Here is a 17181-nt window from a genome sequence, read left to right on the forward strand (position 1 = left end):
CCCCCTGCAGAGCTGGGGTCAGCAAGGAGAGGGATGCCTAAGCACCCCTAGGGTGGTGTCCTCTGAGAAGGGACATGGCAATGCATTCCTCTCCTGTCAACCAGAGCATTCCTGTGCAGTTTCTTGAATTAGTTGCAAGACGTCTCTGCCACCATGGCACCCTAGTACCTCACATCACAAACTTGTGAGGCAGTGAGGCTTGTCTGAAAACTCCCAGCTTTTAGGAAAACCAGTTGGGGATCAGATTAGTGACAACACAATCTCCTAAAGGGAGCGGAAGAAACTCAGTATGGACTACAGCTCAGACAGCCCCAACTGGGAATCTTGTCCTGAATGCTTGGTGTGTATAGAGTACACAATCTCATGGCCAGGGATGTTAATACCCGTCTGTTAGGACAAAGCAGTGCTTTTTCTCAAGTTGTCTGGTCCCAGGCCCTGGAGCACAAGTGCCTGGCAGTAACGAATTTGTGGCCAGCCTATGAAACACAACAAGCAGCATTGCTTCTGTAGGAGGTTCTGCTTACGTGCAAGCGCTGGAAAACAGCCAGAGAGAAGCTAAGATGAATTGTACAAAATACGGTTCAAAACCTTCATTTGGTGTCCAGTTCTCAGCAAAAGTTTGACAGTGGTTGCAGGTTCTGAAACCTGAAAAAAGGATGGCAAGTACTGGCTTTTGCTAAGGAACACCAGCTTTAATTCAAATAGATGTTCCAGGAATCTGTGAAATGGGTTAGGGACAGAACCACTACCTGGCTGCGGGGAGTCCTGGAACTTACCCTTGCACGCCTGCGCTGTCAACAGCAGCTGTATGTGTACCCCTCCCCTTCTCCAGCTGAACAGCGCACCAAAGCAGACTCAGCAAGATCAATGGGACAACCACATACATGGCTGCTACTTGTGGGGAGCCCAAGCATTGGTGCTGATAATGCCATCAGTGTGTCAGTGCCTTGGAGGTGCTTCAGCCTATAGTTTGAAGATACCCTAAGTGGGACTAATTTTATGGTAATGCTACCTTGCAAGTTATTAATTTCTTTCCTTAAAATTTGTTTACCTATCAGAAACTACTATCATCATTCCACATCTGTAGAAATACCTATACTTTAATAATTGTAGGACAGATTATAGTGGAATAATTTTTGCCTAGTCTAGAGCACTGACAAGGCAGTATCATTTTATGTTCAAATCCATTCCACAATAAATAAGGTAGGTTTTCATAAACAAACCCAATTGTATTGAAGGTTTTGTTGCCTGTAACTGACCTTCTCTGCTAAATTTTATAGTACAGGCTTTAATCTTCCTCTTTACACATGTGGGTTATTCCTTTTGGGCTGTGTTCTTAGAGTTGATCTATCACGACACCACTTCCAGCATCTACAATTTCATTGTAGTGGCTGTATGATTACCTGCATGATCTTCCAAGAATTACTTTGATCTTATCCAGTGACATCCCCCCCCGTTCCCCCAATTTATTAACAATTGTGAACATAACATATAAACAAGGTGTTTATCTTAACCTTGTTTTAACTTTTCTGCACTATAATTCTTGTGCAACCCCAAAGCAATTTGTTTTGTAAATACATATTTCTGTTGAACACCAGAATGTTTCTTCTGACTTTATATGCTGTGTACCAAGGTAGCACAAGGATAGTCTTGTTCCCAAAATCTCAGAATTAGTTCTTGCTGAAACATGTGCTGTGTTCTAAAAGAGACATTTAGCACCCTGACCTTAAGATGTTGACAAAGCAGGAATATCGACAATGATAAACCTTCCTTTAAAGTCCTGCCTGCTTTCACAGTGATTTCCTGCAAAAGTAACTTTATTTTTTCCCCTTCCGTGAAATTTCCTGATCTTTGTTTTAACACCTTTCCAGAGCTTTGAGGGTCACAGGACCACACTATTGAGCTTCTCCACAATAATTCTAGGAATAACTCCAAGAAATGAATCATTATCTCCTGCCTTGGTCATCAGATTCTTATAGAGCCTGTGTTATGTCCCATATGGATAACTGTAATTCATACATCTGGGGGCCTTCCTAGTATTTCCCTGGAGCTGCCTGTAGCTTGTGCACAACTCTATTGCCAGCACAGAAACAGAGCCAAAATCTCAGTGTGAACTCAGGGCTGAAAGAGGTTCGTTGCCTAATAAAGAAATAGAGGATCTAGTTCTAAGTATCACATGGTGTTGCCCTACCACATACACCAAAGCTGGTTTGCTCATGTTCCCTGGGGCTTTTCCATCACTCTAGGCCAGGAAACGCAGGCTTCTCAGCCAGTCAGAGTGACAAACTAGATGTTGTTACCCCATATTGTTATTTCCCAAACTTACTGTCTAGCCTTGTTAATACTGTCTGAATGTCTATGCCTCTACGATATGGGTCTGATTTCAGCCTTATGCTTCACGAAGCACTGATTTATTCAGGTGCAGGAGACTACAAGAAGACAGAAACATGTGGTGCTTCATACAACAGAAGACCTGCTTGCCCTTGTCTGCCAAATAACGTTTTGTTCATGAACAGCTCTGGTTGCCACTGAGACAGACTGAAATACAGTAGGTGCCTAGGAAACCCAGGAACTTGTTTGGGAATAGAAGTCTACGTAACAGGAAAGTCTTTATTGTGTTTGAAGCCAGCTTATACTTTGAAAGACTGATGGGAACAAAATGAGCCACAAGGAGAGGAGCCTAACGGAGCTTGTGAAAGAAACATTCCCACAGGGGCTGAGCCACCAGCTGCATCCAACTAGATAGAAATAGGATATCAGATGACTTCCCTGCTTGGGGGAGGCCCAAATGAAGATTCCATGCCTGAATAAAGGGAACAAAGCATGTCAAGACAATAGGCACTCTATGAAATGGTGAAAAGCAGGTGTGGTGGATCTGTGCCCTGTGCTTGTCCACCAGCACCAGCTGGTGGTGCTCTTAGCAGCATTTTGATGCATCTAAAAAATGCATAGGAAATATACATTTCCTCATTCTCGTGAACACAACACTCAGATACCAACAGGTTTCTACAGAAGATAACTGGGTTCAGACCACTGCCTGAAAAACCACTGTCAAAAACAAGCACCAAACACCCCAGCTGCCCCCATCATTATCAACACCAGTTGTAGCTTTCCTGTAAATTTACAAAAAAACTCCATAATAGATGCCACCTACCACGGGAAACTGAAATAGTGTTCCTAGGTAAGACTTAAATATTAGGGGAATGACATCCAGGAAGGAGCAGACTGCTTTCATGAAGGCAGCTTTTAGATACACGATTTACACAAAGGGCACTGTATGATAGACAAAATGCATTCACAAAATAATCAAGACATATACAGTATTCAGAAGGAATTAACCCAGAACCAGAACCCAGAAGAATAATAGTGTGTAGGATTTATAAGATCTAAGAATGATGAACCAATATATTTACCATATATTTTGATCATTTAAAAAGTTGTAAGTAGCAGATGGCATGACCAATCTTATTTTTCAGTTTTAAAAATGTGTTAGTATGTGATGAAATGTATATATTTATACATATTAGGTCTATAAAAAAACCCTCCTGATATAAGCTGTAAACTGATCATTGTTTAAACAAGATACATAATAAATAAATCTACTTTCTTTAGGGCTTATCAAAATTCTATTTTTACAGTCCCTGCAGATCACAGAAGCTGAGGAAACTTCTTCCTTGAATATTTTCATTTTGCCAAAATAAATCCTTTTTCTTATTAAAAATTTTGTCCTAACTTTTCTTCATTTATGGTAATTTCAAAATACAAAAATGTCTTTAAAAAAACCCAGCCCTTTATTTTATGAGACTATTCTGTACATTCTTCTAACATCCATTATCAAAGGCCAAGAACATACAAAACAAAAAATAAACTTTCAAAACAGTTCCACAACAGTTTCATAACAGGTCTTTTGTTCCCTCCAATATGTTTCTCTTGGTGATTTTGAAATGCAAGTTAGTCATCATCTAAAACATAAATGTGTTTAAACATTAATATATGAATAAACTCTCAGAGCATCAGTGAAATGACTGGTGTGAGTAAAGCTCATTAGATGCCTACACATTCACAGGAGGAGGGACCTGGCTCTTTTTTGCTGCATCTGCACCCTGGTTTGCTGCTGTATGGCTCTTAAAAGATGCGTCACCTTATATGTGGGCTTGGTTGGAAGTGTTGTGCCTGTGCCATTTATTTTTAGCAGGATATCAAAGCCTGTGGTCTGAATCAGAAATGCAGAGTTCATTTAGCTCTCATTGTCTTTCACTGAGGCTACGATGCACTTCTGAAGAATCAGGCTCTTTGCTTAGTTCCTCTTTAAGGTGGGACTGTACAGATTGTTTAAATTATGTGGTTCCTGTCAAATGTTGGATTGGAAGAACTACATGCACATAGGACCCATACACTCTAATAAAGAGAAAAACGTAACACAGGAAATCTTCGTGGGACAGTTTATACCATGCTGTGGTTTTTTAACTATCATATAGAATTTAATAGGCAATTATACCACAGAATAAAATGTTAAAATACAGTTTAAAACATTGATTAAAAAAATAACATTTTTGTTAAATTATGCAACCCTGAAGAATAATAGAATCTGATTTAAATATGTACATGAAATTTTAAAGGGACTTCCATGTGCCAGGAAAAATAATAATAGAAAACTGGTGTAAAGCACTTGAAGAAATAGGTTGAACTGAATTTACAAAAATGACTGAATTTAAGGAACTAGAGCTAGATAACTTAGTATCACTGTAGGTGTATGGTGAATTCCTCCCATGAAGATGGCAAATTATCTTTTACCTAATAATAGGTAGTATTCAATAGCAACAGATAGTAATGATTATCTAGAATTAACTTGCAGCAATAGATAATAGTAATAATTATCTACTGTTATCTGTTACTACTGACCTATTTGACCTTCAGGTTTTTATTGATACCAATAGGTTTTTTACTCACATATCTTTAATCTCTTCTTTTACCGCTCAAACTGTTATAGCCTGTATGTAGTGATTTTCTTTTGGTTATTGGTGAATCTTCCGGCCTTCATCAAATTCTAATACCAGTCATAATAATAGAATGAGAACTTACTTAATGAAATGGCAATTTGGGTCTCAGTTATTTTTCGCCACAAGGGCCTTTTATATCCATTAGCTTTAAGGAGGAGAAGCAGGAGAGAATTTTTAGCTGGGCTTTAATACCAAACTCTTTTTAAATAATGATTTTTTTTTTTTTTTAGATTCAAGAAGGAAAAAACCATTAAATCTTTAGGGAAATGGGATTAAACCAAGGTACTTTAAGTGATATCAGCCTTGAAGTAATAGAAACTTTCCTGATAGCCTAAGATTAGAAGGGACAAAAGAGCAGAGCCTGCGCCCAGGTTTCAAAGAACATGAGGCAGAAGAGATAAGTACTTGTTCATTAGACAAGAGACAGCACTTAATATGATTTTTGGAAATCAGAGAAGGGCTTGAGAATCCTTAGTAACTGACTAAATTACTTAGGAAGATGATGTTTCTTCAATACATAACTGGAAAAAAACAGCAGAGAGCGCTTGAGTGGATATTAAAATTAAAGGTATGATTTGTTAACCAAAACACCCAGTTATTTCAGTGATGAACAAAGAAAAAATGTAAAAATCTCTAGCCTCGCCATAAAATACAGGGGCATTTAGCGTCTCTCAGTGACAGAGCTTGAGTATGGTAGGACCCTGTGCGGAGAAGCCTCAAGGTCAAAGCAACTACCACTGTACCTGGTTTCGATACTTAACTGAAATGTCATAGGATCTGCTTCATCAACTGCTGAAATTAATTTCAAGAAGCAGTTCATCGGTAGCACCAACATTGGTTTTTTTTCTTTTTAACAAGTATATCACATTCAGCTGCCCACCTTTCCTCAACAAAAAAGAAAATGCTAAGGAGTGCATCCTAAAGCTGTGCTTCCTAACAAAACATACAAATTTATTTTAACCCCTGAATTTGTCTTTATGGAGATGAAAGCAGGAAGCTTTCAGGAACCAGTCGTCACTTGCAGACATCATTCTAAGATCTGGATGATATTTCTGTAATGAAAGTTTCTCTTGGAGGTTTGAGAAGTTGAGACACTGAAGCTCTTTTGTTCTACACCAACAGAAGTCCTGCGACAGCTTCATAAAGTCCTTCCCATAAAATTTGCATGTATTTTTGTTGTGGATTTGTGTGTTTCTTTGTTTTTATGTTATTGAAAGTTTTTTTTTTATTTGGTTGGTGTCTGTTTGAGGTTTTTTGGTGGGGTTGCCCCCCTTTTCTTGTTAAATACCTAGCAAATATCTGAGAGCGATGGTTGGTTTAAAAATAAAATTAAAAAAATATATTTGTTGATATCATTGGATGGACACAAATTGAGAGAGGAGCTAACTAGACTTGATTTCTAGACTCAATTATATGACAGTTAGTAATAGTTTGCACTTATTAGCAGTGGCTGAGCCCAAATCCATGGAGGCTGTGTTGCACAGGAGTAGAATTTCCCTCCCTTCTTCCGGGCAGGCCCACTGCACCCTGCAAGGGATTATTTGCAGGAGAAAGCAGATGGTGTTTGCAGTGCTGCATTCCAGCTGGGATTCTGCCAGGGGAGGGCAGCTTTAATTTTTGTCCCCTTTTCACCATGACAGCTTCCCCAACTTGGCTCTCATCGCTTGCTTTAGCGGCACTGTTAGCTAGAGGAGGACTACAGGACAACAATGTCGACTTATGGCTATACAGGTCTTTGAGTGAGCACAGAATCTTGCTGGCAAAGCTAGGAACTAAGCATAGAAGACACAAGAGATATGATTTATGGCTCACTTAAAAAACAAAACAAAGAACCAATACCAAAAAAAAAAATAAAACCGAAGCATTTGAGATCAGGAGAGCCTGACAACTTGTTCACTCAAATTAGTGACAAAATTAATGTCGGGCCCAAAATCAGCTACCTTGTGGCTGACTTCAGAAAGCCTCCCATTGGAAGAAAGTTAACGTTCATGCGTTTCTCGTTTTCCTACTGTACATAACAGAGATACTACTGTTGGCCTACATATAGCTATAAATGCATTATGACCAGTGTATGCCATAAAAACAATTTCCCTGATTTAGAGAGGCAGAAACTGAGAAAAGAAGGTTAAGTGATATGTATTTTTCTTGCAGATTGCCTAAAATGTATTTGACAAGCATGCTGGAGTGAGCACAGACTGCCCGCAAGAGATTGCATGGGAGTTTGACTCCAGCTGTTCCAGCACTCTGTGAATAGACCTAACATCGCAGGCTGGGTAACTAGAGAATTGTGCTGCTGTTCACTTTAAAGCATATCCCTTTGTCACCTATCACTTCAAGAGCTACGTATTTCATGAAATAAGCTTTTCTAGTGTCAATCCTTCCAGCTAAACAAAAAAGGAGATGAAAAAAGGAATATTTCAAAGTCTGTTCTTCGTATACGAACAAATGATGTGGAGTGAAATACACTATTCTTCAAGCTGGAAAGGTGAATTGGTATCCAGCTAGGACCGAAGCAGCCTTTAACAATAATACCTGATAGTTCTCATTACACTACAAATGAAAGTGTTTCATAAGGATCACTTGAAAGGCTCAAGTAAGATATATTGTTAGCATTATTCTATTTGGAAGACCATTGGGATAAGAAACAGATTAAACTATCAGAACCTGTTAAAGGGACTAAATTTCACAACCATGAATGAACTAGGTAAGCCAAAATAACCTCTGCCTGTCCTGTTTTCCCATGATCAGAAACCAAACAGTTCTTTCATTCTGAATGACATTTGTTTAGGCAAGAAGAAAACACCCCAGAGCGCAGTCCCTGCAGGAGAGCCCCAGACACGCTTCTTTGTGGAGGGCCCATCTCAGGAACAGAGGTCCAAGGGTGCCAAGCCTTGGCAGGGCTGGTGCAGCAGCCCTCGGGTTTCAGGAAGGTGTTGAAAAGCATGGTGGGGCCAGAGCAAGAGTTGCCTTTTGAGCATGAGAGGCAGCAGGCAGCGGCTCAGCCCTCCTCTTTGTCCCCAGTGATCTCCCCTAGAAGGGGCTTGGGGTTGCACAGGGGTTTCTGAATGATTCCCAAGAGCAGGAGAGGAGATGCAAGTGCTACAAATCTTACTACAATTTCAGATTTTTTTTTTTTTTGGTAGTTTTTGCCCATTTTTTCTCTCTTTTGATAATGTTTTATGTTTTTTACCTAAGCCACCAGAACAGACCACACTGCTGCCCTCATGCCTGCCATCAAGCTGGAAGATGAAAAATCACAAGAAAATCTGTATTGCAGATCTATCAGGCTTTTGGAGCTAAGTGGGCAGATTACTAGACTCTATCTGCAAGGAACCTTTTTAGCAACTCTTTCACAAAATAAAACCCATAGAATAAAGAGTTCAAACTATGACTGACTTTAGTTTTCATGAAATCAAACTCTCCTGGCCCTGTAGAAGGAACTTAGAACTTTTTTCTTTCCCACTCCTCACCCAGCCCTCCCAGCAACAGAATATTAACATAAAGACACATTTCTATGTGCTTCCCTTCCAAGCACCCTCAGCCTGGACTGTACTCATGACCAGAAAGAGAGCTGGAATTCATTTGGTCTTTGGACTCCTTCCATGCTGGAGCTCTAGTATAGGTGAACATCCTGATAACACTGTGACCTTCAGCTGTAACTCAACACCACCAATTGCATTCATTGTAAGGAAATGCAAATAGCTCTAGAAATACTTTGAAAGCACTCTTTTTGTTAAATAAACCAATAAACTGGTAGGAGATACGGAAAAAAAACATTGTTTTGCAGGGGCCAGGTGTTAAAGAAACAGAAACCAGATTGGAAAGGACACCTCCCCCACCACCACTGAAACACTTAATTTGACATTGCTTCAATTTTTTCTTTTTCTTAAACATGAATCATCTAGACATTGTATGTGGAAAACACAGACATCTCTTTTTTTTTCTTTTAAACTCAACAGTGAAGAGTGGAACTGGCCTAATGTAATTTGATTTATTGCCTGAATAGAAACTAAGCAGAAGAATAATTAATCCTATTTGCTAGATAGAACTTATAAAGTCATTTATTGCTGAAAGAAAAACGGTTTGGTGCTTCTAAATGGAAAGAGAGGCACAGAGACAATGTTTTTGCATTTTATACTGTAATTAACAGCATCAGCTCACGGCTCAGAGATTACTACCTCTGTATTTGGTTTGAATTAAAATCTTAGTAAAAGCTCAAGCTTCATTTTTTGGAGGAATGCGTTATGCAGAGGATAGAGGGTAATAGAGGCTGAGTGATAGCTGTCTCAGGGGCAACGAAACAGGGATCTTCACAGAGGAAACAGGAGCTGCAGGAAAGAACATGAAGTAATAGCAAATATGCTATATCTTTCTCTAGGAGGATCCAGAGGACATTTGCTGCCTGTCCTTCTAAATAATAACATTTGGAATGAATCAATGCTTATTTTATTGTTAAAATGGTTTTGTTATGGCTGTAGCAAAAATGTTGTTTGATAATACATTTCAGACAACTGGTGGCTGAAGGCCTGGCTTTGGCAGGTGGCCACTGCTGAACGGGAGCACCTAGGGTGGTCTTGGAAATACTCAGGAAAATTTCTGGTTCTTGGGCAGGGCTCATACTTTTTTTCCCATTGAGAAAAGTGTATGGTGAAAGAAGCAGCCATCAGCATTGCGGGTGAGATAACTGTACAAGGTGATCCCTAGGGAATCACCCGTTTAACCCTGCTATCTTGTTCAAGGTTTCTTTCTCCTTTTACAACTGAAGGAGTGGCTGGAATACATTTATAAGCATTTTATAATTATAAACTTATCTGAATAATAATAATAATTATAATCAAGGATAATAATAATAATCATTATTAATGATTATTATTAATTATATGTTATTATATATATGATATATTATATATCATTATTAATTATAATGATATATAATAATAATAATATAATGCAAGAATAATAATAATAATCATAGAGCGCCAGGTTGGAAGGGACTTCAGAGATCATCTGGTCCAACCCTTTAGGTGGTGTATAGTTTAAATGAGATGGCCCACAACCCTGTCAAGCTGAGCCTTAGGTGTCCAGTGTAGCGAAATCTAGAACTTCCTTGAGGAGATTATTCAATGTTTAACTGTTCTTATGGCGAAAAATTTTCTTTTGGAATCCAGACTGAATGTCCCCAGGAGCAACTTATGCCCATCACTCCTTTTCTTTTCCAAATGACTCCTTGTAAAAAAGGAGTCTCCATTCTCTTGGTAGATACCCTTTATGTATCGGTACATGGTAACAATAAGAGCTTCACAGCAGTGGAAGCCAAATCTGGCTGCACCTAGACTTCTGCCTGGACCAAAGGGATGGGCACCTGGTCAAGGTGGACTTTGTGACAAAAAGTATAAAGGGACAACACTCATCCTCCATCCTGAGAAGGAAGGAAATGAAATCAACACCCTACACTACCATGACTAGCACATTTAAATCAGCATGTTAGTACTGCCAGGACTTTGAAAAGATAAGAGCAGCCTTAGTCAAGGTAGTGTCTTCTATAAGAGCTTTTATTTCACATTTACTCCTTTTAAACTTGATCAGAGTTGAAAGGCTAAAGCATATAAGGATATGAGTATCTCAAGTCACTTCTGAAAAATCAGATGTGGAACCTCAAGTCACTTCAGCATGTTAAAAAATGTTATCCTCTACTTTGCAGCTCTACTCATGCAAAGAATAGGATATAACAAGAAAACAAGGATAACTTCATTCACAATCCTCATAGGACAGATCCATCTTTTTCTTAATGCAGATATCAAATTTCAAAGCTCAAGCCATTTATCACTCATATGGTATCTGCAAGACTTAGATAAGCTAAACGAAAAATTCAGTGATACACAATAATCAACATTTTCAAGAAATATATGACTTGACTAACATGGTCACTAAATGGAGGAGGACACTGTAGCACACGTAGGGCAGACAATATTGGATTTTCAGATGAGCACCTCTGCATTCTGGTTTGGCTGCCTGTTGAAGGCATGCAATATGGCCCCAGCAGCAGCCCTGCTGATGAACACCCCTGCTCATGTGGCTCCACATTCAAGCTGCAGCGCATGCTTCCTGGTGTAGAGAAATTATTTCCTGCTTTAGAGGCAAGCATACAGCCAGAGACTGCACTCCCACGCTTTCACATCAATGGCTTCCTTTCCTTCCATGTCATCTTTTTTTTTTTTTCTTCGCTCCCCATTCTGGCTTTCTATGCAATGTTTTTGTTTGCAAAGCAAATGATAGTTCAGGGAAGTTAATATAAATGGAAACTTAGTTCTTGCAGATTTACATCCATGGGAATTTACTCCAGTAGTGGAAAAAAAAGAGATAAATTTTATTTTCTATTTTGCCTTTAAAATGACCATTTTATTTCTATTTATGGAAGAAAAAAAAATCTCTTGCTACAATTACCAGATTTTGTAATTCCTCTGCATTACACTCCATCAATACCCATAGCACCATACTCTACAAGCAGTCCTGTTATAATCTGCTTTGCCAGAGGAATAATGTTTTGAGCAAGTCTGTGAAGCACATTTTGAAATCTACAGTTCTTTGAGAATCATAGAATCACTAGGTTGGAAAGGACCCACTGGATCGTCGAGTCCAACCATAATGGGACATGTACAAGTTTATTTGCTCTGTTGTTTGCTTTGTAGCTGCCACTGCCTAGTTCAGGCATGAGTCAAAACGCACACTTTCATGTACCAATAATTATTTCCCAGATCAATTAGTGAGACCCACCTGGATGAAATAGTTCTACCTAAACTTTAAGTCTACTATTAAGTTAAACCGTACATAATTGTGTTAGGCTTTTAATATGGGTATTAGGCAATGTTTTGATTAGAAAGGTTGACTTGACTTTTTGTGTTCTCTTGTTAGACTGTCCATAAGGCTAACGAGTGAGATTCAACAGCTCTGGAGTTCTCAAGAACCCCGTACAAGATGGTCATAAAGTACCCTTGGGCAGCAGGTTCCCTTGGAGATAGGGAAAGCCAAAAAACGCAGCTCACTCCTATAGGACAACAATACACAGGTTTAGTCTTTTTAAAGGAGAGTTTTTGACATATGTGGAAAACAGTCTGTGTTGTCAGACTGCCAAGAAACTTCAGCCTCCACAACCTTATATGGAAACTGTGGAGTGAATTTGCATTTCTCACTCATGTGATTTGCTGTTAGCAAACTCTTCACTTCATTTCTCCCCCCTGACTATTCAGACATTCTTCTCTACTCTTCTTTTTTTATTAGGTGCTTGCTGAGAGGTGAAAGCATCAGCTATTATTGGTGCAGTCTTATGCTTTTTATATGCTGCATGGGTCAAAGACATTCACAGGAATGAAGTTACAAAAGTCATATTCCCAGAAGACTTTTACAAGTCTTAAAAAACCCACTGTTGAAACCCAAAACTCCACAGCTCAAATAAATCAAAATATAGAAGTATCACTCAACTTTTTCATGTGAATGCATACTTACAACAAATAGGACAAGGAACTTCAATACACTGGGTGCTTAAATACCATCTCCTCTTCGCTATGAAGTAACAAATGTACTTCACAGCCATTTCATCATCAAAAGAAGCCTTTGAAAGATGAAAAATAGCTGAAATATAAAATTAAAAGTATAGAACAAGTTCTACATAGATTAACTGAACAAGAAGCCTCTGAAGCCTCTGACTGCTTGAGAATGGACTTCGGATGAGAAGTCAGCAAGAACTTAAACACAAGTTTTTATACAGACATTTATCATCATTTTTTCTTCTTCACAGCAAGGTTTGTCAGCCCATTCAGACTGTCATTAGCATTGTCATCCACACCGTACTCCACTGAGGATAATTAACCAGTAGTTGCCCTAGGTTTTTAGTTGCTCAGTGATCTTAAAGCACACTTTGTTCATGAATCTTGTATTTAAAACCTTTCAGACACCAGAGCAGGCGGTATAAATTTTGCCACAGAACAGTTAATAATCTGCTCTTCCTGCTAATTACTAGTTGAATGCCAATGTAAAAGCGAGCCTTGTTCATTTAAAACAGACAGGGTCTTTTGCATAGGTCTTGATGAACTTATGACCATTCCTTCACCTCCTGGGAGTCAGCACCTCCTGCTGTTAATGGCTGCATTGAGCAGGTGGCAGCAGAGCCCCCACAGTGGTGCCACCTCTGTCCCACCAGTCCCATTGCCTTTCCAATGGTGCTGAGGGGGACATCACCTGGCAATGTGACTGTGCTGCCCAGGAGGGTGGTGGTGGTGGGGCCAGTGCTGGCTTTGGGTGGGAGCACGTTGTGTCTGCATGCAAACGCCAGGAGAGTACAGCGAAGGAAACCAAAGATCACCTTGCTTTTCTTGTCTGGCTGTGCCTGAAAAGACAACCTCCCTTCAAAGTACCTCTTCATTCACACTCAAGACTAGACCTCGTCTGGTTGTTTTAGGGGAAGGGAGGCAGCAGTCACTTGGGGTGATTTTGGTTAATTCAGACTAATTTTTTTTCTTAAATTACAGTACTACTTGTGGGAGCAACACCAAGTATATGGAAGATTAATTGCTCAAGACAAAGCATGAGGATGGTACAAAGCATGTTAGAATAAACATTATTGAAAAGACCAGGTGTTCCAAACTAGACACACAGGACAGTGAACCCTGACTGTGTGAGAGGCCAGGCTGGAAAAAAAACCACCTGTGAATAAGTGGATTTGAGATGTGACTGAAAACAGTCACAAGAGTGTGGAATAGACAAAATGAAAACCATCCCATTGTCTGAAGTCTGGAAAACCAAAGAGCTGTATAAAGATCTGCCTGAATGAGAGAAGCCAGTAGTAGCACTTTCTTAATTTGACTCCTGTATGCCGTGCTGATTAAAAGAATATGCTTAGAGAAGATTATGAGGTCTGTGTCTTCTTCATCACTGCAACGACTATCATCATCATTTAGGTAATCTAAGCCAGGCAATACTTACAATAATATTAAAAAATCCTAAATATTTAAAATTCTGTTAATCACCTTTCTCCTCCTGACTACAGTTCTTATTCCAGCAGGGCAGCTGCTGGGAAAGAAGGAAATATGCTATACTGAGGCAAGTTTATGATGCCATTTCTAGCTAGGTGATTACCTTATCATATGACTAATGCATCTAAATGGAAGGCCTTAATTTTGTTTCACCTCACTAGTTCATCTCAGTGTATTAGGCAAAAGGAAGCAAAAAAAGGCACGATAAAATTATAAGTGGATATTTCAGTGCACTGTGAAACTCAAGAATAAATGCTAAGTGGCACTTGATTGGTAGATATTCCTCTCAATCTCTCTTCTGAGGGTATTAAAAAGATGCCTTATTTAAGAAGAGGAATCTCTTCACTAAAAAAATGAAGGTGGTCTTTAAGTATATCACTAGTGCCTTGTAAAATAGCACAATTTTGTTCATTATTAGTTAGTGAACTCTTTTTTTTCCCCTCTTCTGCTCTTTGAACCAACAGGGCCTCTAAAAGCTTTCACTGAAGGTGTCACACTTGCAGATTGCTATAGAGCATATAAAAAAATGTGTGGCACATACAATCTTTAGTTTCCTTCATGGACCCCAAGAAAGCCATCCAAGGATCCCACATTGAAAACCATCACATCAGTTCAAAGGCAGATTTTCAAAACTGGTGAAAAAAGAATTTAGACACTGAACTTAAATCCAACCTCTTCCTTCAAGCTCTGATTTTAAGTTCAGAGCTGGGCTTAAGGCTGCACTGCATTAATTCAGAGGCCTCTTGTTCTCAGCCTGCGGTTGAGCATGCCTTGAAGGAGAACCTACATTCAAATACCAAGTGATGAAATTTCTCTCTGTAAATACAAACAATCACAGCACATACGCTCTACTTCCTCATCTCAGCTTCAGGCTTACAGATTTCTTGTGTTTCAGGAAGCCTTAAACAGCAGCATTACTGTAAAAAATGGATTCCCTCCAGCATCTTAAAGTAAATTTCTTTTTGCTAGGGACAAAGGCCTGTGCAAGTCATGTCCCATATGTCCCTTTGCATTTTGTCCAGGTAGCTCCTTCTCTAAAGACCTCACACACCATCAACTTCATGGACAGATAATAAGAGCAAGTGACTGTGAGACAGGATGCACTGAGGGCATTCCAGTCAGGAGCTTGGGACCTGGGATAAGGGAAGCTTGGATATTAAGAACTTTTATGTACAGTTCTACATTTAGCATTATATGTTATACACATAGAAGTACTCCAACATATCTCATGAGGACCCATCACTTTCTTTTCAATGCCTAGTGTGCATTCCACAGGATCAATAACCAAAATATCATTGTTGCTTACTATGTCAGAGAAAATACATACAACATTAAAAGCGATACACCACTGCAAGAACACTGTCTGTTCTGTTTCCACAAAACATGATTGGCCTTGAGAAAATGTCAATGACAGAAAAACAAATAACCAATTACAAATACTGCAATTTAAATAACAAAATTAAAGGGATTTACTGTTCTAATAGTATTAAAAATTTGAATAATTTACAGAAACATGTAAATGACATTCAGTATATGTACAAGACTATTTTTTTTAGAAAATAACTTTTGAAAATTTTCAGTTTCAGCCACTAAAACTGTACTAGAATTAGAATCAGAGCACTATATTTTAGTTACAGTAGAGCTCTGAGAGAACAGTTATATATCAAAATTTGTTATTGTAAGACACATTAAGACTCAGCTCCTCAGCCATGTAAAGCGCAGATTCTGCTCTGTGAACAGAGACTTTAAATCAAGTGGACACTAACGTTTTTTGGTGAGGAAACCAAATTCCGTCTTTTCTTTCTCATTGCCTTGGTTATGAGATGCCTAGTAATGACATGCAACTTCACAAAGAAAAGAAAAGGGGATCAGAGAAGCGAGGGCTTGACCTCCTGCCCTGTGGGACTTTAGGATATGCTGCAGGTCCTATCCAGCAAGATCTTCTGAATGGTTGCATTAACTTTAGAGCTGACTCTACCTCCCTCTCCATTCTCTAACAATTTGGTCTTTGGTACCAGGCTTTGTTAGAGCACCAGTTCTGCCTTCTGCAGGTAAAATGCCTTCCAGCCTCATTACCTGCACATTCTTCCAACTTATAACATAATACAGCTCAGATCCTCCAAAGAGACTTGGGCACATGATTTATAAACTACACTGTGTAAGTAATAATTGCATAAGGGCAACTGAAGCTAGATAGCTCCTGAAGTAAATTTGTGCACTTAACATCTGCTACATTTTATCTTCTGTTTTGCACCTTCAGGAGATGGAGCAAGCAGTCTCAGAGTGACTTCTACATTTAACTACACAGCAAATAAGTAGAATGAGCTGCTACCTAGTATGAGCAGCATAGGAGAGACGCCCTTAGAAGAAATTCTCAGTCAATCTGCTCCAGGTGGTATGCGTGGGGTGACCTGCAGCAGAATCTAGTTCTAAGCTTCACAGAAGCCTTTTTTTATTATTTCTAATATAGGATGTCAACGTAGATGCAGCTAACCTAGTCCTGTAAATGATTTTGCCAAAAGAAAGAAAAAGGCAAGCCATGTAGCACTGGTTCAGCAGCTGACACCAGTTTTCAGCACAGGATTATTTTGTAGGATATATAAGTCCTAAGGGCCAGGTTTTCAAAGGAACTCGCTCCCAGCAGCTCCAGCTGAATCACTCGGAGCCAATGTCTGCAAGTGGGCTGAACCTTCATTCAGACCAAGTCCTGATGCTGAAAGGTATCCAACACCCACAGCCCCAGTGAATATCCAGGGGTACGAGAACATTCTGAATTAACATCAAGCTTACTCTCAGCTCTTCTCTCTCCCACCTCCCTCCTGTTTTATTACCAACAGTAATCCCATTCTGGGAATCCTAAATCATGTTACATGATTTTCTCTGTCCTATTATCAGTTTCCCTCTGTGGGAATAGCTGCTAAGTGCCAAATTTATTCTGTACAAATTGTTTTAAGGAAAGACTGATGTTCTTCAATGGTTCTTTAGATTGAAAATTGTATCTTGCTGGTGAGGACTGCCTATTGGACTGCCTATTGACTTGCCGTGCTCCTTTGCTGAGAATTAGATTGATGCTCCATATTATAGAATACATGTACTGAAGAGCTGGGAACACATCTCACAGCCACTTAGTGCATTTCTTAATTTTTAATATC

This window comes from Cuculus canorus, chromosome 6 (assembly GCF_017976375.1).
Source record: "Cuculus canorus isolate bCucCan1 chromosome 6, bCucCan1.pri, whole genome shotgun sequence".
Lineage (NCBI taxonomy): Eukaryota > Metazoa > Chordata > Aves > Cuculiformes > Cuculidae > Cuculus > Cuculus canorus.